The sequence below is a fragment of the Pinus tabuliformis genome, chromosome 4_1 (genome assembly GCF_031772625.1).
Source record: "Pinus tabuliformis cultivar Carrire ecotype Pingquan chromosome 4_1, CPIR1, whole genome shotgun sequence".
In the NCBI taxonomy this organism is placed as follows: domain Eukaryota; kingdom Viridiplantae; phylum Streptophyta; class Pinopsida; order Pinales; family Pinaceae; genus Pinus; species Pinus tabuliformis.
Window position 1 is genome coordinate 990453795 of NC_142303.1, and position 24980 is coordinate 990478774.

The 24980-nt window shown below is 37.9% G+C and overlaps 1 long non-coding RNA gene across 5 annotated transcripts in view; it reads right to left on the minus strand.

The window, feature by feature from the left end:
- The window catches only part of LOC149179473 (uncharacterized), a 59043-nt gene that overhangs the window by 16996 nt on the left and 17067 nt on the right, over positions 1 to 24980 (minus strand). For 4 of the 5 annotated variants that reach the window (XR_016258926.1, XR_016258928.1, XR_016258927.1 and 1 more), the window contains one exon: positions 23279 to 23500. The exons of the other annotated variant lie outside the window; for it this stretch is intronic. This is a non-coding gene — a long non-coding RNA (uncharacterized LOC149179473). The remainder of the gene's footprint in view (positions 1 to 23278; positions 23501 to 24980) is intronic. 5 annotated transcript variants of the gene reach the window in all.

Consider the following 24980-nt stretch of genomic DNA (forward strand, 5'->3'; position numbering starts at 1 on the left):
AAAACCCATGCAGCTAAGACAAAACCTCAGCATTCAACCACAATTCCATTAACTTATAATGCTCAAACAGCCATGGACTCTTGCATGCAACTAACACAATAAGCAGGAACCGCATTCTGTTTTCACCGGACACAATAGAACAAATAGAAAGGAAAAATCGCACAGACCGCGCAGCTAAACAACCAAGCAATCATAATAACCCAAAGGCCGCGAACAGGGTAAAACCCAAATAGCAATGGACTCTTGCATGCAGGTAACAGAAACCCTGAATATTTAACCAGAATAACTTACCAAAGTCACACCGAGCAGACAGAAACCCCACCGCAGATGACAAATCGCACAGACTGCAGAGCTAAACAAGAAACTAACAATACCCGAGCAGGCAGGAATTTCACCGCAGACGAAAAATCGCACAGACTGGAGAGCTAAACAGGAACAGCTGGCCGCGGATCAGACCACCATACCGCATGCCGACGACAACGAAGACAAACCCTCAGTATTCAATCAGAATTCCATTAACTTATAATGTTCAACTAACCATGGACTCTTGCATGCATGTAAGAGAAAACCCCAGTATCTAACCAGAACGCAAACCCTCAGTATTCAACCAGAATGCCATTGCCAAACTCACCAAAGCCACACCTAGCAGCCAGGAACTCCACCACAGACGAAAAATCGCACAGACTGCAAGCAACAATACCCGGGCAGGCAGCACCTCTACCGCAAACGAAACATCGCACAGAACAATACCAACCCAAATGCCACGAACACACTAAAACACACCCCATAGCTTCCAGCATCTCGAGGATGGACACGTGGCCGCCGATCACACCACCAGACCGCATGCAACCACGTGCCCCTCACGCGCGCCACGTGCCATTCGCCTCGAACCAGAATGCCATTAACTTAAAATGCTCAAATAACCATGGACACTTGCATGCACGTAAGACAAAACCCCACTATTCAACCAGAAGACAAACACTGAGTATTCACAACAATAATTCAAATGCCATTAACTTATAATGCAGTAGCCGAACTTAACCTCTAAACAATACAACTAACAATCATAGCTTCACGCAGACATTTACCGAAATTTGCATAAAGCCCATGCAGCTAAGACAAAACCTCAGTATTCAACCACAATTCCATTAACTTATAATGCCGAAACAAAAACCTCAGTATTCAACCACAATTCCATTAACTTATAATGCCCAAACAGCCATGGACTCTTGCATGCAGCTAACAGAACAGGCAGGAACCGCATTGTTTTTTCACCGCACACAATAGAACAAATAGAAAGCAAAAATCGCACAGACGGCGCACGTAAACAACCAAGTAATCATAATAACCCAAAGACCGCGAACAGGGCAAAACCCAAATTTGCATAAAGCCCATGCAGCTAAGACAAAACCTCAGTATTCAACCACAATTCCATTAACTTATAATGCCGAAACAAAAACCTCAGTATTCAACCACAATTCCATTAACTTATAATGCCCAAACAGATAGCAATGGACTCTTGCATGTAGGTAACAGAGACCCTCAATATTTAACCAGAATAACTTACCAAAGTCACACCGAGCAGACACGAACCCCACGTGCCAGTCGCCTTGAACCATGCGAAGCGCGTAATAAGACCCCCAACCGTTGCCGCCCCGTAAACCTTATTCTCACTTAGGAAAACGCCCAAATATTTCCCGATCTCGTCGCGGTCAACCACAATTCCATTAACTTATAATGCCCAAACAGCCATGGACTCTTGCATGCAGCTAACAGAACAGGCAGGAACCGCATTGTTTTTTCACCGCACACAATAAAACAAATAGAAAGCAAAAATCGCACAGACGGCGCACCTAAACAACCAAGTAATCATAATAACCCAAAGGCCGCGAACAGGGCAAAACCCAAATAGCAATGGACTCTTGCATGCAGGTAACAGAGACCCTCAATATTTAACCAGAATAACTTACCAAAGTCACACCGAGCAGACACGAACCCCACCGCAGATGACAAATCGCACAGACTGCAGAGCTAAACAAGCAATTAACAATACCCGAGCAGGCAGGAACTTCACCGCAGACGGAAAATCGCACAGACTGCAGAGCTAAACAAGCAAGTAACAATACCAACCTCCAACATCTCGAGCAGGAACAACTGGCCGCCGGTCAGACCACCATACCGCATGCCAACGACAACCAAGACAAACCCTCCGTATTCAACCAGAATGCCATTAACTTATAACGTTCAACTAACCATGGACTCTTGCATGCACGTAAGAGAAACCCTCAGTATCTAACCAGAAGGCAAACCAGAATGCCATCGCCGAACTCACCAAAGCCACACCCAGCAGGCAGCAACTCCACGACAGACGAAAAATCGCACAGACTGCAAGCAACAATACCCGGGCAGGCAGGACCTCTACCGCAGACCAAACATCGCACCGAACAATACCAACTCAAATGCCGCGAACACACTAAAACACACCCCATGCCTTCCACCATCTCGAGGACGGACACCTGGCCGCCGATCACACCACCAGACCGCATGCAACCACGTGCCCCTCACGCGCGCCACGTGCCAGTCGCCTCGAACCATGCGAAGCGCGTAATAAGACCCCCAACCGTTGCCGCCCCGTAAACCTTATTCTCAATTAGGAAAACGCCCAAATATTTCCCGATCTCGTCGCGGTCAACCCTAAGTCAGCGATCTATCGATCGCTTATAGTCCCCGGCAGGGACTAATAATAATAATAAATTTTAAGCTTTTGTAGTAGTTTTTCGAATTGTTGTCTTCTTCTATCTTTATAATAATAATAATAAATTTTAAGCTTTTGTAGTAGTTTTTTGGAGTAGCATGATCTGGATTATCCATAGTATTATGTTCATTCTGTCGACGTCTCAAACCCCAAAGGGGGTCCATCATCAGGACCAAAATTGATAGAATATGAATGATAGTTTCTTGAGAGAAAAATCTTCCGACCAGAGTATATATAGACCTAGAAATTGATAAATCTTTATATAGAAGCTGACCCTTACTGATAAATCTTTATATAGAAGCCGACCCTTACATATATGAATTCTTTAATTTTTATTTTTTAATTTTTATTAAAGAAATCATATATGTAAGGGTTGACTTCTATTTAAAGATTTATCAATTTCTAGTCTATATATACTCCGGTGGGAAGATTCTTATCTCAAGAAACTATCATTCATATTCTATCAATTTTGGTCTTGATGATGGACCTCCTTTGCGGTTCGACATGTCGACAGAATGAACATAATACTGTAATACTGTGGATAATCCGGATCATGCTACTCCAATAATAATAAAGTTCTCCATGTATTATAAGTTTCTAACCAGGATAGTAGCTCTTGTAAATGAAAAGACACTTGTTAGCATTTTGTTTTTAAGCATTATCTCAAACCTAACAGGTTTACTGCTACCTACTACCTACAGTGCTTGTTTAATTATATTAAATCCTCTTTCCCTATTCATCCTATAAATTAACATTTTATATTTTTTAAATTTCTTTTTGGTTTTATATTAAAAATCTTAATTAAAGAAATTATCATATATATATATATATATATATATATAATGTTTTTAAAATTTTTCTTATAAATAGACATTTTATGTTTTTTAAATTCCCTTCATCCTCCAAATAAACATTTTAGGTTTTTAGATTCCTTTCATCCTCCACATAAACATTTTAGGTTTTTTTTAATTTCCATTTGATTTTATATTAAAAATCTTATAAATTAGCATTTTATGTTTTTTAAATTTCCTTCATCCTACCAATAAACATAATAAACATTTTATGGCTTTTAAATTTCTTTTCAATTTTATATTAAAAATCTTAATTAAAAAAATTGTCATTCATTTTTCAAATTTCTGGTTTCTTATAAATAAACATTTTATGTTTTTTAAATTGGCTTTTGATTATATATATATATATATATATATATATATATTATTTAGTAATATAATTTTTTTATATAAATTAATATTTTGTTATTATCATGTATTTATTTAAGTAAACTTATCTTTATTATTAATAATGCCATTAATAACACTGATTAATTCCTTATTTGTTTAACATTCTAAAATTATCATTATTTATATTAATTTTATTTTTAACAAAAGTATTTTTATTAATAATAACCACTAAATCCAATTTATTTTCAAATTATTTTATTGGTTAATTCAAATCATTCTTTTTTAAATGAATTTAAATCTATTTTGTAATTATTTTGACAATTTTTGTTTTCTCATTATTATTAAACTTTCGTTTTAAATTTTTTAATTATTAGTAAAATCTTATTTTCTAATTATTATTCAAAAATTATTTTAAAAATAAAATTGTTAATTTAAAACATTTTTTTTTAACATATTCAAACTAAAACAATTTTCTTTAACATATTTAAACTATTTCTGAGCATTTTCATTATTTTCCTCCTTTATTATTTTGAAATTATCAATTATTCATTTCATAATAAATAAACATTTTATTTTAAATATTAATATTATTTTAAAAATATAAAAATTTACAAATTATTATTTTTATTATTTTAAATTTTTCAATTGATCATCACAATAGTATAGCTATTTTCATTATTTTCCTTTATTATTTTGAAATTATCAATTATTCATTTCATAATAAATAAACATTTTATTTTGAATATTAATATTATTGCAAAATATAAAAATTTACAAATAGTTATTTTTATTATTTTAAATTTTTCAATTGATCATTACAATAGTATAGCTATTTTCATTATTTTCCTCCTTTATTATTTTGAAATTATCAATTATTCATTTCATAATAAATAAACATTTTATTTCGAATATTAATATTTTTTTTTTTTTTTTCCGAAGGTGGTAAAACCTATCAACTCAGGTGTCAAACCAACAGTGAGGACAGCCATCTCTGGCTGCTATCCGCGAATGCTGGGTTGACTCATCACTGTTAAATAGGAAAACCACGCCACCTGACATAACCCTACTGGTGGTCCGTAATCGGGAGCAGGCTCTCACTCCTGCCAGATGCCTCTGGGTCTTGGGCCGTTAACCTGTTTCCTTACGTCCGAGGAAGACGAGCTCTTAGCCAAGCAGAAGCAGTTTTACGGCATACTCCAGGCCGAATTTCGAATATTAATATTATTTTAAAATATAAAAATTTACAAATAATTATTTTTATTATTTTAAATTTTTCAATTGATCATTACAATAGTATAGCTATTTATTCTAAATAGTGAAATAGGAATATAAAAATCACTAAGTTACACAAGAACTAGGGAGCTTTAGAATGGGGTTCAATTGATCTTTACAAATAAAATTTTAGGAATACAAAAATCACTAAGTTATATGGGAACTGCGCCCTACATGTAGGGAGCTTTAGAATGGGGGCAAAGTCTTTTGTTTTCCTAAGAAAAGATAACAGGAGCAAGGTCACATTTCTAGAAATTTGAGGACGTTGATCATGGAACTTGGGAGCAGCGTTTTTAGTGTTCCCAACTGTGGAAATGACCACTCGTTCCCTCCTTGTCAAGGAGCGTGTGGGGGTGATGTGTTCTTATTTCCCAAGGAACGATAACAGGGGAAAGGTAACATTTCTAGAACTTTGAGGATGTTGATCGAGGAACTTGGGAGCAGAGTTTTTAGTGTTCCCAATTGTGGGAACGCAAATCACTAAGTTATATGGGAACTGCGCCCTACATGTAGGGAGCTTTAGAATGGGGGCAAAGTCTTTTGTTTTCCTAAGAAAAGATAACAGGAGCAAGGTCACATTTCTAGAAATTTGAGGACGTTGATCATGGAACTTGGGAGCAGAGTTTTTAGTGTTCCCAACTGTGGAAATGACCACTCGTTCCCTCCTTGTCAAGGAGCGTGTGGGGGTGATGTGTTCTTATTTCCCAAGGAACGATAACAGGGGAAAGGTAACATTTCTAGAACTTTGAGGATGTTGATCGGGGAACTTGGGAGCAGAGTTTTTAGTGTTCCCAATTGTGGGAACGCCCACTCATTCCCTGGGGAGGGGAAGAGTGGTCGTTCCCATAGTTGGGAACACTAAAAACTCTGCTCCCAAGTTCCCCGATCAACGTCCTCAAAGTTCTAGAAATGTTACCTTGCTCGTGTTATCGTTCCTTAGGAAAACCGAACACTTCGCCCCCGCACACTCCTCAATAAGGAGGGAATGAGTGGTCATTCCCACAGTTGGGAACACTAAAAACTCTGCTCGACAACGTGTGGTCGTTCCCATAGCTAGGAACACTGAAATGACATAAAATGGCACGAATTCTCCTCATTGGCACCAAAATTTTCCCTCAATTCTCCTTAATTGACGTAAAAGCGACTTTGCCTCTACTCCCAAACATCCATAAATTCCGCTGGATCGGACCTCATCACTCATTTGATCACTGAGGTGAGGGGCAGGTGAGAGCATTGTCACTGTTTGTGCACTACGAATTGATCAAAGGAGAGTGATCCATGTATTGTTGAGAGCCAGAGGAGAGAATCTCTATGTTCACCCAGCAGCGAATGGTCGAACAATGGACAGTGGGTTGAGCAGTGAGCTTTGCAGAGAAGAGGCGTTATTGGATGACCCGCCGCAATATTGGATGACCCGACACAACTACAGAGGGAGGCTTGTTGGCAGTGCTAATTTTTTTCCTTCGTTAAAGAGGAATTTTCATAGGCTACAATAATTTAATTAATATCAATGCATTTTGTGCAACTAATAAGGTTACTATACATCATCAAATTAAGTCATTAAATTCTCATTCTAATTTTACTCTTAATGGATTCATAGTGTCTTGGATGTATTATTGATTTTTGTTGTTAACATTGAACATATTTTAGTTGAAACCACTAGGTAGAGCACTTACATGTTTATGGCAAAATTTTAATATTTTTGGATTTTGTTGTGTTGTGTCTTACAGCGTGTTATTGTATTTTGTTTTATTTTTTGAGAGATGGTTTCAATTAGTGTTGAATTGAAAGAATTGTATTAGTATACCATTGTTGAAATGTTGACTACTGGACAAGGAAGAGTGCTTGAAAAAGTTTGTTGTAACTTATTTTGTTCTAACCCTCGTCTAGTTTCCTTTTGCCTTTGTTTGCATTCATTCTTTGTATCGAAATATGCTCGTATAGAACTACCACCAGAATCAATGCACAAGAACAACTACTATGATATCTACAGGACCAAGCTATTGCCAGGACCTAATGCCACGCTACTTTACCTAGCAATGTCTTTTTTCGCTGAAGCTTCTAAATACTTTTTCCATATTAGCAATTGATAAGATTAGGGGAAAATGAACTCGTGATTATGTGTAAAATTATCTCCCTTAATTGCTTGCCTTCAATAAACAATGATAAACAGAATAACTAAAAAAAAAAAATCAAGTTTCTTCTCATGATTGCACTACTACTTGTGTTCCTAGATGCAAAAATAATTGGAAGTACTACCAATTAGAATGTATCAAATACATATTGTACTATTTTATCTTGTGTTTATCTCAATATCTAGAATCTTGGTTTTATCCATGTTGAAACACATTACATACCATTGCTTAGAATGACTCTGTAGTTATGGCAGTGATTGATTAACAGCATTCATCATGTTGTTTGCTTTGTAAAGTTATGGATAGATGGCATTTATCATGTGTTCTTCTTCATTGATGGATTATTTTTCATATATTGTTCTTGTTATAATGACTTTACTATCAATTTTGAGATTGAAGGTCCTAATAGACTCGTATAATCATTTTCCCCATTGTCTTTATTTCTATAATCATTTTCCCCATTGTCTTTATTTGTATCTTGATGGCCCCAGTGTATATTAATATTATTAAAATTAATTGTGTATACTTCTCTATGGTGATAGGAATATGTTAAGTACACTATAATTTATCAAATCTCTCTTTTTCCTTCTTGTGAAAAAACAACTAGATTATCTTACTTTTTGGCTTACATCAAATGGTTATAGGTTTCTCATAGATATTTTTCCTTTTGTTAGGTCATAATTATCATGTTTTCCTTGGTTATATTTAAAAAGTTTCATGTCGTCGCTTCTCACTATACTGCTTCTCACTTCTCACTTCTCACTACACTGGTTTTAAATCTTTTAAGTTTTTTTAAATTTTATTTCATGCTAAATTTTATTGGTTCAAGTGTAGTGGCAAAGATTTATAATTTCTGATTTATAAGTAGTACTTTTTTAAGGTTTATTTTTAATAATTATTAGCACATATTTATAATTTCAGATTTACAAGTAGTATTTTTTAATTAATTTATATAAATTATTAATCAATAATTAGTTAATTAATTTTAAATTAAAATTATATTAAAAGATCAATGTTGATTCTTAAATGTTCAAATATCACTATTATGAAATTCTCATTTTATTTTGATAATTTACAAAATATATATATATATTTCATACATGATTTAAACATGCCCAAATTTGTAAATTTTGTTTAAGAAGTTGAATATTCAATATGCTTTAATCATATGCTTTTAACTTTCAAGTTTTTAATTTTGTTTAACATGTATTTTTTTCATTTCTCAATGCACATTTTGTTTATGATATGTTTTTTTTGTTCTTGTATTAATCACAGAAATCATGGAGGGTGATAGTTCAATACCAACTAGTGGATATGAAAATACTTCTCTTCCTCCAATTCCAAGCGGCCAAGTCCAACAAAGCACAAACACCAAGAAACCCTTGTTTAAAGTTTGTGAAGAAATTACTAAAAACAAGAAAAAGGATAGCAACGGTTGTGAAAAATGGATGTGCACATTGTGTAACATGTGTTTAAAGAAAGCTACGCTAGGGTGTGGCGTCATCTTTTATCCCTATTTGGTGATGAAATAAAGGGTTGTACATGCATTATTGAGAAAAAGATGGAGTTGACAAAGCTTCACTTCACTGCCCTAGGATCCAATGTAATGAACTTGGACAATGATTGTACTTTTAAAGTACCTAGATCTTCTTCCCATGATATGGACAATTCAATGAATCAAAATTGATCAAACCAATTTGAGTTTGTGGGGGGTTCTACTTCTAGGAGAAAGAGCCCTGCTAGTTTTTCTAATGAACAAATTTCTAAAATATACAATTCATTACATAGGGATGAGGCTGATGATGTTATTATGGTTTTTTTATGGAAAATGGAATTTCATTTAATGCTACACATTCTCCACATTACCAAGAAATGATGCAAAAACTCATAGTTGTTAGGCCAAGATATGCACCCCCAAATCACAACAAAATGAGTACATCATTGTTAAATAAACAGGTGATAAGAATTGACGGGCCTATGGGCCCCCTTAAACAATCTTAGATTTACTCAAGATGTTCAATGGTCATGGATGGTTGGACAGGCATCAACAAAAGCCATTGTTGAATATTATTGTTACATCTCCAATTGGGCCCTATTTTTTAAAAGCAATTGATTGTAGTTGGAAACTAAAGGATTCTACCTTCATGTTTGAAGTATTGAAAGAAGCAACATATAAGCTTGGTCCTCCATGTAATCATAGATGCAATACATGTTTGCAAAGCAACAAGTTTGATGGTACAAAATCGATATAGTTGTACCTTTTGGACTCCTTGTTGTCTACATGCCTTATAATTTCCTCAAACACATTGGCAAAATATCTTGGATTGAAAAACTCATTTTAGATGCAAGTGATGCACAAATGTACATTTGCAACCACCATGCCTCTTTAGCAATCTATAGGATGTATTCAAGGGAGAGGTTTTTAAAACCTGCAAAAAAAAGATATGTTACATACTTTATTCTTCTTCAATGTATGGTTGAAGTGCAAGCATCCCTAAAAGCCATTGTTATTTCTCAAGAGTGAAATGCATAGTCTGAATCTAAATTAATGTAGGCAAAGAAGTTATGAGAGCAACTTCTCAATGATGATTGGTGGTCTGATTGTAAATATATTGTTTCTTTCACAGGTCCAATTGTGGAGTTGATTAAATATGCAAATTCTTGTTCCCCTGCCCATGGGAAAATCTACGTATGTATTGATAGCATGGGAGGCAAGATAAGGCACATCATTCGTGATAGAAACCCCTCTTTGGAGTTCTTCAATGAAATTCACAAGATAATAGAGAAGAGATGGAGCAATACCTCTCTTGACATGGTTGTCTATGCCCTTAATCCAAAGTGGTATATGGAAAGACCAAATAGAGTTCTACCCGTTGATGATAAAAAAGTAAAACAAGTCTTTCTAAATGCCATAAATAAACCCTATACACCTATGAAGCAAATGCAATGCACCAACAGTTTATTGAATTTGGTGCCTTAAACCCTTCCACATTTTCTCAACATGCAAGGGTGGACATCAACATTTATGCACAAAAGAATCTCGTTCGATGGTAGAGAATGTATGGGGGGGAGCCCAAAAATTTCAAAATCTTGCATCGCACTTGCTATCTCAAGTTTCTAATTCATCAGTAGTTGAAAGGAATTGGTCCACTTATAGTTTCATTCACTCTGTTAAGAGGAATAGGCTTACCACTAAGAGATAAGATTAATATGCATAGTAGTCTTTGACTTCGCTCAAGGAAGCTACTTGAGTATTTAGAGGGCCCTACATCACAATGGGATGTTGATGATGAGGATGGTTCTCAAATTGATGATGATGAAGATAATCCTTCACTAAATGTAGGTTTAGTTGGCATGCCTTCGAAATCATTTCAAGTGATCTTGATATTAATGATGGTAATGATGATGTTAATATTGATGTTGATGATGATGTTAATGATGATGGTGATGATGATGTCAATGATGATGATGGAATTGGAGTGCCTAGCAAGGCTCAAGCCTACATGGATAGTCTTGATGCTAAAAAATTGCCCTTTAGGATCATCTTCAATTTTAATGTTATATTTTGGCCTTTCAACATTTTTGGACCATGTGTTACTTTGACAGTTTGGGCATTTGCCATTTTTTTTATTATTTACTACATTGGGCAAGTTAGCAATATGAAAATTTTTATGATGTTCTTTGATTTTCACTATGTTTCTTAAATTCAAAAGTGTCCCTTGAATTATTTACATTTCAATTTTTTAGATTTGAATTTGATATTCGTATAATGAATTAAAATTTTAAATTGATTTTAATATTTGAACATTTTGATTTAATATTTTAACATTTTGCATGTACCAAGTTCCAACTTAATAGGTAATACTAATTTTAAATTTACTAATTAATGTTGGTTCATTAAGTAAATGGCCTACATACATCACAATATCATTATCATACTCGCGATTATTTTTTCCAATTCCCCCTTTGGAGGTGTTTCAGTGTTTAAATTTAAACAAATAGATCTAGCAAACAAACCATTTTTACAATTTGTCACCAAGCTTGACAATGAAATTGGACCTCAAAAATATTCATGCAATCTATGTGGATTCATATTTAGGGGAAGCTACAATAAGGTGGTTGCCCATTTAATGGGGAATGAAAATCAAGGGATTAAAAAATGTCATCATTCTAAGAAGTAACACAATGAGATGATGTTGCAAATTGCTTATCAATATCAACTTTATAGGAACTACTGTAACCTGTAACTTTGTAAACATTGAAGTGTTTGCTAGTGTATGACACAAACATTCAAGGAACTAATGTAACCTATAACTTTGTAAGTATTGAAGTGTTTGCTAGTTGACATGACGCAAACATTCACTTATGATTGTAAGTGTCAAACTTTAATAGTGTTTTGAAATATAAACATTTTCATTCGGATCCTAAATAGTACTAAGTAAATGGTTTTTAAATTTTTTTGAAATGTTTCATTGAAACTCTAATGTTGTTCTAAATTAATTTTGATTATTGAATTAATATTAATTTTATTATATTTTTTCAAGCTTGATAGATCCTTCTATTTTCATTAAATATAAGCAAGTTACATCCACATATGAGTAGTTAGGCAGCCGCAACTTGCCGAAAGGGAAACCAAGTATGTTGGTCAGCTAACCGCATGATAAGCCATCCAATAGCAAAAAATGATAAGTCTTTCTACCCAAGCCATATAAGTTTGTATATCATAACTATGTCCAGACACTATTTGCCTATGAACATATAAAACATCAGGTTGAAAACTAAAAGCTAATCACATATGTACTAATCAAAATTGAAGCCAGCTATCATGTTATTCATCTCCCTTTGCAAAAGCAAATTCGACCGAGGCCAGGTTCTTAACATTGGAACCAGGCAGCACAGGCAACACTGTTTGCGAGAGAAGGCAGGGGAGGTGATCCTCAATTCGACATAGGCATCCATCATGTTTTTGCAGTTGGAATTGAAGTTTCTAGAAGTCCTGCTTGTAGTTGGGGAAGTCATGTACTGTTGTCGCCATGCTCACTGAAATTTGTTCCAAGGCCTTGCCCAAGAGACTTTTCATGGTCCAATACAAATACAAAGTCTGTTTGAACTGGGTCACTCGCCCACGAGTATGCCTAGGATCCGGTACCATCACTCACCAGTCCTCCATCTCAATATCCATCGAGCCTGCCTCGCGGTTCAGATCTCCTTCCCACTCCTCAATCAATATTTTGATTTCTTCACTGGTCCCCTCACAATAAGCATTGGCTGCATCATTAATGATGTTGGCTATCGGCTTACGGCCCCTTGTTTTGCCACCTGAGGAACTAGTTTGTTCCTCCTGCACTGTCACTCGAGGCCTCCTACCACGGCCCCTAACCAGCTCAAAGTGCCCAGTGAAAAGTTGGTGTTGTCAGATGCCTGAACAGGTGGTAGCCCGAGCCCACAAGCCCTTCGCTTCTTGGTGAACCTACCTCCCCGCGCACCTGCCATGGCAGAACGAAACAATAATTTCCATAAAAAAAAATGTTGAATCTCTACCAATCTCGATCCATGCATCCTATTGAGGCCTTCCATTCCACACAAGAATTCATATTCCTTACCCCATGGCCAATTTGCATAATAGCCAGAAAGAGTTTAAGAGACCACCATGATCAAGAGTAACATCATTATAATAATCCCCAAACCCAGAACGGTGCAGATCCTCAACTATAACCCCATGAAAGCTTCCACGAAGGCCATGGGTGTGGAAAATAGCAAGACAGACAGCAAAATCTGTATTGTGACAAGACCACCAGTTATGCAGGGGGTAAAACTTCACCTCAAACCCATAAATTACACTTAAACAACCCTACAAGCAAAGTTGAAGACAAATCAACCCCAAACCCCAGGGTCTTCGAACCAAACCAGAGAGCAGCATTCCCAAGGGTTGGCGCCACAATCATGCATCCCATATAACCCCATTCCGAAGAGAAGAATTTCATAACAAACCGACACATAGACCATACCAATTAGGATAACATACTACAACAATAATATTAGCGCCAGTGGCTTCTAGCATATCCCCAGTTACTCCCAACCGCAAATAATTCAACCCCATGCAAAACCAAATCCCATGACCAAACAATCGGATGCATGGAGGGGGGGGAAAAACAATTAACATACTAGGTTACCCTCGTACAAAGATAAATAGTCCACCACCTTTCATGGAGTTGCAGCGTATCTCTGCCCTCGGCGCCACTCGTCCACACTACAAACCCCTGGACATTGAATCGACCAACAAACCTCGCAAAGCTATTGACACCAAGCTGGACCACTAACATAATGTCGTTGCCACCTTCCGCAGGGGTATTTACCGCTTTCATGCAAGGAACCACCGCACCCATTGCCTCAAGCGTGTGGGGGGTGGTGGGTTTGTACCCTCATGTCCTTCGCATTAAATCTAAATTGACGGGAGTGGCATCCAACTCATACCCCGATCAGTGTATTGAATATTAATATCTTTAATATTATTATATTAAAAGTTAATTTTAAAATTTTAAAAATATAAGAAATTTATATATATATATATATATATATATATATATATATATATATATATATATATATATAATTTTATTATTATATAATATTGTTGCTTCTAAACAATCGTTTCTTGTAAATTTTAGAGAAACCTCTAGCCGTTCCGGACACCCATGCCCAAGTTCCTAATGCTTCCCATATAAGAAACCCATACAACATAGAAAACTCATTAGTTCTTCTCAACAAATTAGAAAAATATGTATCGAATAATAAGAATATATATATATATATATATATATAACAAAGAATCCACGATCTCACACAATTTATATTCAAAGTATCGGTCAAATTATATAAGTCGGAATATGATAATAAAAGTTTAGGTGTAGGATTGATCTAAAGATCATCCGATTCTGATAAGTATTCATGGAGATATGAATTTATTTGTGTTATGGGACAATTCGTCAAGGTCAGCCAGCAACCAAATAAACCCCTCATGTGCTCCACGTTTTTGTATAAATAAAGGTGCCTTGAATCATTTGAGAACACAACTCTCATGATCTCCCTCTCTCCACTTGTTTTGGGTTTGTCTTCTCTCAAGGAAGACGCAGTGGAGAGGGTCATCTAAAAGAGCCCTAGACGCAATCATCTAGGAGAGCCCTAGCCGCAGTCTTGGAGGAGATCTGGTTGCAGATCTAAGAAGCCCTAGCTGTAGTCAATAGGAGTTCTAATGCACAGCAAAGGGAGCCCTAATCTGCAGCAAAGGGAAGGCTCTAATCCACAACAAAGGGAGCCCTAATCCGCAGCAAAGGGAAGGCTCTAATCCACAGCAAAGGGAGCCCTAATCTGCAGCAAAGGGAAGGCTCTAATCCGCAGCAAAGGGAGCTCTAACCGCAGCAAAGGGAAGGCCCTTATCTGTAGCTAATGGGAGCCCTAAACCACTGTCAAGAGGAAGCCCTAAACTGTTGTCAAGAGGAGCCTTGAGTCAAGGCCTTAGCCATAGCATAAGAAGGACTTCATCCGCAGTAGAAGGGACCTTATCATAGCATGAAGCAACGTGGGCATGGACAACAGCAAGACAGGGAAGCCGCAGTCACAAGGAGGAGAGATTCAGGGTTGTATATGTATGCGTTTGAGTGCAGGTAAGTGTTGTCAGCTTGCCCGAGTTCATGAGGAAAGAAACGTTGTTGTTTGGGTATCATTTGGGAAGGTGGAGTGCTACAGCTAGCTATTGTGCTAGGCTGCAAGCCAAAGCACACAGCTAAGGTTGTGTCAAGGACTGTCAAGTGTGGACAGCGCCTTCAAAGGGCAGTGTGGCATGAGGGAAAGCTCTTCAAGATAAACTGCAGTCCTAAAAGGACTCATTTCATGACTATGTGGTAGCCCTAACCTGAACACAGTCATAACAGCAATGGGCAACAATACATATGATCGGTATTGCTAGACATAGGTGCTGCAATAGGACAGCATGGCAATGATGAGGTATTATAGCATGCATGGTAAAACATGATGCAACATGGGACAGCGGCAAGCATGAAGAAACATGGACAGCAGCAGCATGTTAAAGCATGGACAGCTGCAAGTAGTGTTGTATGGGACAGCAATATAGTACTTGATACAGCTAGGACACAAAGCAGCGATAGTGCAGCAAGCACATGGGCATAGCATGGTGCAGCCGTGGCACTAGGTAAACATTGGGACAACAGCAGCGTGAGGTCTAGTATTGTGATGATGGGTGCAGCATGGTGCAGCATATGGACAAGATGCAGCACATGATAGGTGAATGAGTCACCTTGGAGAATCAGTTGAAGCAGCATGTCTTCAACTGATCTCATGTAGAGATAATATATTAGTCAAAGTATTGACTTCTGTTGTAAATGTACTATCTCTCTCTCTCTCTTTGTTGAACTATTGAAGAACATATAGGAAGAATTGATCAAAGGTTTCCCCACATTGGGGTTTGTCCCTGGCTAGTGCCACATCTTGTGTCCTCTTGTCTTGGCTTGTTTTTTGCGATTTATGTTTATGTTCTATCTACGGTTTACTTTAATGCTGATGTGATTGCTAAAGATATTAAGCTAACTGTGAAAATTGAAATAAATTGCTCTAAGCATAGAACATACCTAAACTTAACGTGGTATCAAAGCTGAGGCAAAGACAATGCCCAAGCAAGAGTGAGAGACCAATCACCAAAGACAGTTAGGAAACAACAAAAGGATCAATGGGTTCCTCATCCCTCTTCAAATTCACGGAGGGTGAAATCGAAGCAGAGAATATTCTCAGAATGGTGCAGCGGAATATGGCCTACCTAAAGATCACTTCATTGGGAAGACAAGATCTCATGGTGGAAGGAAAGGCATCTTAGTTCGGCCATTCTGCGAAGGAGTGTTTGAATGGCAGGGACAAATCACTTGAAGATGATAACAATCATTCCAAGGACATCTTCAATGATTAGAGCAATGACAATGCAAGTCATCAAGGTAACGACTAACTCTTCAAGAAAGCAAGGAACCCTAGGTATGAAGAATCAAATGTTGTTTCTGATAAGATAAAGAAGTGATATCTTGTATTGGCCCTCTCCTTCAAATTCCTTGGGAATCTGGCTTATTGATTGTAGTGCTTCAAGGCACTCCATCGGATAGAAGGGTGCTCTCTAATTTGGTAGAGATGGAAACAATCGTGGGATTATACTTGGAGCCGATGCCACCTATCCCGAAAAGGGTGTAGGAAATGTTACCTCTCAATTGAATGAGGGTAACTGGATTCACTTACAGAATCTCTTTTATGTCCCTGATCGCAAGAAGAACCTAGTGTCCATTTCAGCAATGGAAGTGAAAGGTTTCAGGGTGGCATTCATCGATGGAAAGGTACGTGTTTAAAAAATAAAAATTTCTAAAGTTGATTTTGAGTTCAGGGTTGGCAATTTGTATCAAGTTGCAAGATGGTCCATTGGGGACCATATCAATTGACACATCTAATCTATAGCACCGAAGGTCTACTTATGGGGCCTTACCTGATATGAGTCAGATGCCTGAATTCAAGAAGAGCATGAAGGTACATATTTGAGATGTACCGAAGGAAAATCTTACAAGGGGACCATTCCCTCATGTAGCAGGTCCACAGGTTTGGAACAACCTGAGTTTGAGATTCATGATCGGGAATCTCATGTATATGGGTGGAAGAAAGCCCTCTATGGCTTGAAGTATAACACCTCGGGCATAGTATGAGAAAATTGATAGCTGCCTGATGAAGCTAAGATTCACTAGGAGTGAAACCAATCCAAACCATTGCTCGCAGGTTGTGGATGATAGACCTCTCATATCGGCACCTTCTGAGGACGACCTAGTTCTGATAGGTGCAAACCCTCTCACTTGCAGAAGTAAGAGGGAGTTGGATTCCAGATATGGAATGGTAAACCGCAAGCTCGTGACTACCTCGAGGATCTTAACTTTCAGAATTTATATGGTGGTGATGCCAGACCAGATTTGGGAAATGCCTCTAAGTTTCATAAACTCATCTGCATTGATGTTCTTCGTGAACTTTTGTCCGTATATATGCTTTGCACTTAGCATGGTGAGCTCATATTTGGTTGAGCCTCACATATATTGGTGCCAAGAATCTTTTGAGGTATCTCCAGGGCACAATCTCTCATGGATTGAGATACACTGCCGGAAATATGAAAGTTACATGATTATTCGAATGTTGATTGGGCAGGCAATGTGGAGGATCGTTAGAGCACTTCTTAGTGTTGGTTCTCTCTGGATTCTGCTTCGATATCATGGATGAGCAAGAAGCAAAAGTCGGTTGCTATAAGCACCGCCGAGACCAAATACATAGCTACGAGTATGATCTCGTGTGAAGTTGCCTGGTTGTGGAAGCTCATCAGTGAGTTGTTTGTACACATCATGAATACCACTGTGATTCTTTGTGACAACCAGGGGGGATTCGATTATTGAGGAATCCCGTATTCGATGATTGCTCCAGCAGATAGACATCAAATACTACCTTATCTGGGATATGGTAAGTCGATGAGCGAGGACACTCCATCGCATTGAGACTGATGTACAAGTCGCAAACACTTTGTCAAAGTCGCGGGGAAAGGTCAAATCTGTGATTTTCCCAAACGACTTGGAGTCATTGACAAACCTTCGTATAAGGGTCCTACATGTTGAATGCACTGAGCTCTGGGAGCACTGTAGGGCTTGGGGTACTTACTGGAGCGACATACGACCACAGGGCGACTCACCCTCCCTTGGTGGTGCGCTATGTACAGGGTGACAGGTTCAACCTTTCCATGTGACACCTCGTGGCGACTATGGAACAAGATGATTAGTTCTCCCGTGGGCTAGGATGATTAGTTCTACTGTGGGCCAGGATGATTAATTCTCTGGTGGCAACCAATAGACAAGATAATTCGTTCTCCTGTGGACAGGATGATTAGTTCTCCTGTCGAGGCATCCTACCCATGCAGTCTAGGACTCATAGGAAGTACCTCTCATCTAATCAATGAGCAGGGAAATGGGGTTAGGGACCATAGTAGTACTATCGTTGGACACATCGTTGTCTCTACCATACTCCCTATGCTAGGATGACCTCCATTGATATGGGATCAATGAAACTGATCTAGGATCAGTTGAGTGGTTTAAGACACTCTCTTGTGATATTGAACTGGGACCAATAAAACCGACTTTAGGTCAGTAAGAGTGATATGACACACTCTCTTCAGATGAAACTGACTTCGGGTCAGTAGAGAATGGTTTTAGACATTCTCAATCAATTCTTCTTCTTCATGGTTCAGCAGAGCAGAGTAGAACAGTACAAGGCATTGATGGCAGAGATAGTACAATCAGACATATAGATCAACGGATGGAGTCCTCACTCCTCCCTAGTTGAGAGGGAGTGTTAAAATTGGCAACTAGGACCAAATTCCATGTGGGTCATCTTATTAATGGTAGCTGATATTTTTCTTGGATCCCTCTCATCGAGAGGTGTAGGATTGATCTAAAGATCATCTGATTCCGATAAGTATTCATGGAGATATGAATTTATTTGTGTTATGGGACAATTCATCAAGGTCAGCCAGTAACCAAATAAACCCCTCATGTGCTCCACGATTTTGTATAAATAAAGGTGCCTTGAATCATTTGAGAACACAACTCTCATGATCTCCCTCTCTCCACTTGTTTTGGGTTTGTCTTCTCTCAAGGAAGATGCAATGGAGAGGGTCATCTAAAAGAGCCCTAGACGCAGTCATCTAGGAGAGCCCTAGTCGCAGTCTTGGAGGAGATCTGGCCGCAGATCTAAGAAGCCCTAGCTGCAGTCAATAGGAGTTCTAATGCACAGCAAAGGGAGCCCTAATCCGCAGCAAAGGGAAGGCTCTAATCCACAACAAAGGGAGCCCTAATCCGCAGCAAAGGGAAGGCTCTAATCCACGGCAAAGGGAGCCCTAATCTGCAGCAAAGGGAAGGCTATAATCCGCAACAAAGGGAGCTCTAACCACAGCAAAGGGAAGGCCCTTATCCGTAGCTAATGGGAGCCCTAAACCACTGTCAAGAGGAAGCCCTAAAATGTTGTCAAGAGGAGCCCTAAGTCAAGGCCTTAGCCGCAGCATAAGGACTTCATTCGCAACAAAAGGGACCTTATCATAGCATGAAGCAACGTGGGCATGGACAGCAACAAGACAAGGAAGCCGTAGTCACAAGGAGGAGAGATTCAGGGCTGTATATGTATGCATTTGAGTGCAGGTAAGTGTTGTTAGCTTGCCCGAGTTCATGAGGAAAAAAAAGTTGATGTTTGGGTATCATTTGGGAAGGCGGAGTGCTACAACTAGTTGTTGTGCTAGGCTGCAAGCTAGAGCACACAGCTGAGGTTGTGTCAAGGACTGTCAAGGGTGGACAGCACCTTCAAAGGGCAGCGTGACATGAGGGAAAGCTCTTCAAGATAAACTACAGTCCTAAAAGGACTTATCTCCTAACTATGTGGTAGGCCTAACCTGAACACAATCATAACAGCAATGGGCAACAATACATATGATCAGTATTGCTAGACATAGGTGCTGCAATGGGACAGCATGGCAATGATGAGGTATTATAGCATGCATGGTAAAACATGATGCAACATGGGACAGCTGCAAGCATGAAGAATCATGGACAGCAGCGGCATGGTAAAGCATGGACAGCTGCAAGAAGAGTGTTGTATGGGACAGTAATATAGTACTTTATGCAGCTAGGACACAAAGCAACAATGGTGCAGCAAGCACATGGCCATAGCATGGTGCCACCATGGCACTAGGTAAACACTGGGACAGCAGCAGCATGAGGTCCAGTATTGTGATGATGGGTGCAGCACGGTGAGGTGCAGCATATGGACGAGATGCAACACATGATAGGTGAATGAGTCACCTTGGAGAATCAGTTGAAGCAGCAGTCTTCAACTGATCTCATGTAGAGATAATATATTAGTCGAAGTATTGACTTCTGTTATAAATGTACTCTCTCTCTCTCTCTCTCTCTCTCTCTCTCTCTCTCTCTCTCTACTGAACTATTGAAGAACAGATAAGAAGAATTGATCAAGGGTTTCTCCACATTGGGGTTTGTCCTTGGCTAGCGCCACATCTTGTGTCCTCGTCTTGCCTTGTCTTCTGCGATTTATGTTTATGTTCTATCTGCAGTTTACTTTAATGCTGATGTGATTGCTAAAAATATTGAGCTAACTGTGAAAATTGAAATAAATCGCTCTAAGCATAGAACATACCTAAACTTAACAATATGGCATCTGGATCAGCCAAGAAAGAGGCCAACCTTGGGTACTGTGCGGTTATCCATGGATTATGGTATTGGTGTTGAAGAGGCAAGATCATATTTCTTTATTTTGCAATCAATAACATACACTCGTTTTAATTTATCTTCATTCATTTCTATTTTGTTTCAACTTTCCAAGTGTGTACCTCGCCCAATTTTCATACTCTATCGAGGGTCTATATGGAAGCATGCCATGTGTACTGCCAATCCTACTACCCGATCTGGAATCATGCTTTGTGACTTCGTCGGGCGCGAGCCAACAGCCTGGATTCCACAAGTTTGCTGCCATGCACCGCTCTGTGGGAGAGCATTTGCTTGGCTTTGGTACACCGACTGCCGCATTGGGTGACGGACCGCCCACCAACAAATAAAATATCAACGGCACCTCCCTTCCTAGGCTTTGGAAATAGACGAATAGGAAACCAATTATGCGAACGTGGTCCATGAATTGAATTCAAACAGATATGGTGAAATAACCATAAGATTAGCGAAAGCTAGTTGATATTGTCTGAGATCAATCCTGGTAATGCTCACAGAAAACCACTATTCCCTCAGACAGAAACGATGTTTACCGATTATGACCATTGTGGGAGAGTTGCAGAGAAAATCCACCCGAGATGTGTGAGGTATGGTTGGTTTGTTTGATTGAAGGACTATGATGGCATCAATATATAGGCCCAGCAGTCCAAGCCTTGGTGAATTTGACCAGTGTTGAGCTAGTTCAGTATTAATAATTAAAATCAAGACACAACTTGTCTTGCTTCTATAAATGACAACATGAAGTGATTCCAAAATCAGTTTTCATTCACCTGCCAAATTTCATTGCAGGTAAATGTTGTAAGAGAAAATCTACTCAAACACTTCCCTCTAATAAATCAATTTGCATTACAGATTGAACAGACATTTCGGCCATCTATCTATTTCCAAAGTCCCCCTTACCTAGGTTATAAATATTGAATTCCATTTTACCATTTAGGTTCTCCTTATTTTGTTTGCTACGATGAATACTTGAACAAAAATGCATCTCGATAATTAACAACACAAAGTTGAAACCTCGTGTATTTTTAAACAAAAAGTTCTACAGAAATGCACCAGGATAACTATCTGAAAGTTAAAACCTAACGTATTATTTACAACCCTTTGGACAACAAAATAGCTAAAAACCTTATGCTTTTTTTACAATCCTTCGAAATTTAAACCATACTGAGCCTATAATCCATTCATGTGTTGACAGAGCTATTAAGTCGCTTTGGCAATGGAACTGAAGAAAACCCGTGATAAAATTGAAAATGAAAACTTGTAGAAAAAAACAACACGTCCGCTACTTATAGTCGTTTTACACATGCAAAGTTCGAGATTATTTCAATTAGGATCATTTGATCAAGTTAGTAAATTGAGATAAACCTCCTATAAAAAAAACCGATTGATTTTGCATACTATTCGATAATTGCCATCTGTAAGATTGAAAACAAGACAAGTATGTTGAACTAAATCCTGCAAATTTTAGTAGTCTCCGAAAATAGCTCTTAAAGAATTTACCCTTGCAAACCTCCAAGCTCATGAGCTGGTTGCCAAGTTATTCAATCTAATTTACTACCACTGCAATTATTTCAATTAAGGTCATTTGATTGAGGTAAGTTTCCTATAAAAGAAAGCCATCCATTTTGCACACTTTTCTGCAACTGCCATCTGTTGAGATTGAAGACAAGACAAGTATGTTGAACTAAATCCTGGAAATTTTAGTAGCCTCTGAAAGTAGCTCCCAAAGTTCTTTGAAGAAAATCATTTACCCTTGGAAACTCCCAAGCTCATGATCCGGTTGCCAAGTTATGCAATCTAGTTAACTACCACAACAAACAATTTCGATTAGGGTCATTTGATCAAGTTAGTAGATTATGGTCATTTGATCAAGTTAGTAAATTGAGATGGGCTTCCTTTTAAAAAACCATCATTTTGCACACTGTTCTGTAATTGCCATCCGTTAAGATTAAGGGAAGACAAGTATGTTGGATTAAATACTGCCAGTTAGTAGTCTCTGAATGTAACTCCCATAGTTTTTTAAGAAAATCATTTAAACCTGTAAAGGCGGTTGTTAAATTATTCAATCTAACTAACTACCGCTACAAAATGGCAGCTAAGCAACCTTATGGTCTCAACGTGGAAGATGATTCATCGTCATAGCTCGCATACAGAACTGCATTGTCATTACTGAAGCTTACAATCAACAAAATAACTGTAATCACGGCAAGTCCTAAGTTTACCAAACCTGAAGATTCTTATATGAAACCCCACAGATAAATATATGGAAAACCACAATTCCAAAGTAGTCTTTTATTTCAAATTTAAAACAAAAATAAGTAAATAATAAATTGAAACCCAAATACATTATTCAATGATTAAAACAATAAACCCTAGATTTACCCCTAGGAAAAAATATGTGGAAAACCACAATTTATTCCAGAATAGCCTTTTTATTAAAATGAAATAAATGCATAATTGAAAACCCCACATATCGTTCGATGTAAAACGCATGGCCGGGAATGGCTGACTGAAGACAACTTCATTAAAAATATATGAAAACTGAAAATGATAAGAAAACATGAAAATACGAACCTCTCGACTAGAGAAAATTTTCGGACGAGAAGGCCTGTGGGCAGAGTGGAGTGCCTGTCTGTGAACATATATCGCTCCTCATAATGTTTTCTGCGAGGAGGGTTCGGTTCCTTCTGGGGCTATAGGTTCTGTTGAGGCTTCGGTTTACTCCCAGTTCTCCTCCTTCCCGGGCCCCTTGGAACAGCTTTCAGTTTTAACCCGGTAGAGGTATTTTGAGAAAGACTACATTTGAGGGTAATAAATATATGAGATGATTAAAAAGTGAGATAAATATATGAGATGATTATGATGAGCGTAAATATAAGATTTTAAATTAGTAATTGTATCACATGTTTCCACTAAATATAAAATTAGCAATTGTCTGAAAAGGTGTAAAGAGAGATGGATAGGATTGTTAAATTAGAATTGTTAAATTTCAAAATTTGTACTTTGATTTGAAATAATAATTGTTTTATTAGATCTAGGTTGTTGAGTGTGTTTGAGTTAAGTTGGTAATATACAATTAAAACAATAATTGAAATATGGAGAAAATGAAAGTTGTTTGAAATATAATTTACTACTTATTTTATCAATGAAAAATTAAAACCATTGTGAAGAAATATTAATGTTCTAGAATGGGCAATTTATACTACGAGGAAACAATAGGTACAAATTACTTTTGCATCATTTTAGACATTCTCTGTCTTTTGATGAAGGGCATTTAATAATAAAAATTGCCTATGTCTGATATGGTGGTATTCAAAATATATGTTATATTCTTTCTTTCTTTTTGTAAGCTTAGGTAGAGCCTCCTTTTCTATTTATATAAAAACAAACAGAAACCACATACAATGAATAGGTGGCCTCAACTTGCCCATTGAGAAACCAAGTCTGTTGGCCACTTATGCATATTGTAAGCCATCCAAAAACAGTAAATTATCAATCCTTCTACCCAAGCGATATATACATAACTATTTAAAGACCAGTCTATAGTCTTAAATCCCATAAGCATGCATATAAAAGAAAGCTAGCCGCTAAAAAAAAAACAAGAACCTAAGCTATCATTGTGCTCAACTATTCTTTGAGGTCTTCCGGTTCTGACTCAACTGTCGCACTGAATCTCTAAGTACTAGTGTCATTTCAACAATACATGGAATGTGTCATTGTATACGGTCCAATCTTATGTCATGCTTGCAGAGCTGAAACTAGATAGTTTGCAGGTCTTTTTTATAGTCTGGCATATCTCTGATGATCAGAGCCATCCCCATGGACACTTGTTCCATTGCTTTTCCTACCAGTCTTTTCATGAGCCAATACAAATGCAGGTTCTATTTGAATTGGGATAGTCTCCCTCTGGTGTTCCCAGGATCTGGAATGTGGTCTTTCCATTCCTCCATTTAGTCCTCAGAATCCTCTTCCATAATTCTTTCCTCCATTTCTTCTATAATTTTTCGGATTCCTGCATGTGTCCCTTCTTTGTATGCTTTTATAGCCGCCCTGACAGTCTCGTCCATGGGTCATCTTCCTTGCCTCTGTTCCAAGGTTTCTAGGTCCTTTGAAAGAGGACCAGATTTTCCTCGTCCTCCACGACCTCTTCCTCTAGCTGGGCGCGCCATGTCACCAATGTCTGCTACCTGTTCACAATGGTCACAATTCAATGTTAGGATAAGACAGCCATTACCATTCTATATGCCAATTGCCTCATAGGGTTTCTGTTCTCCGT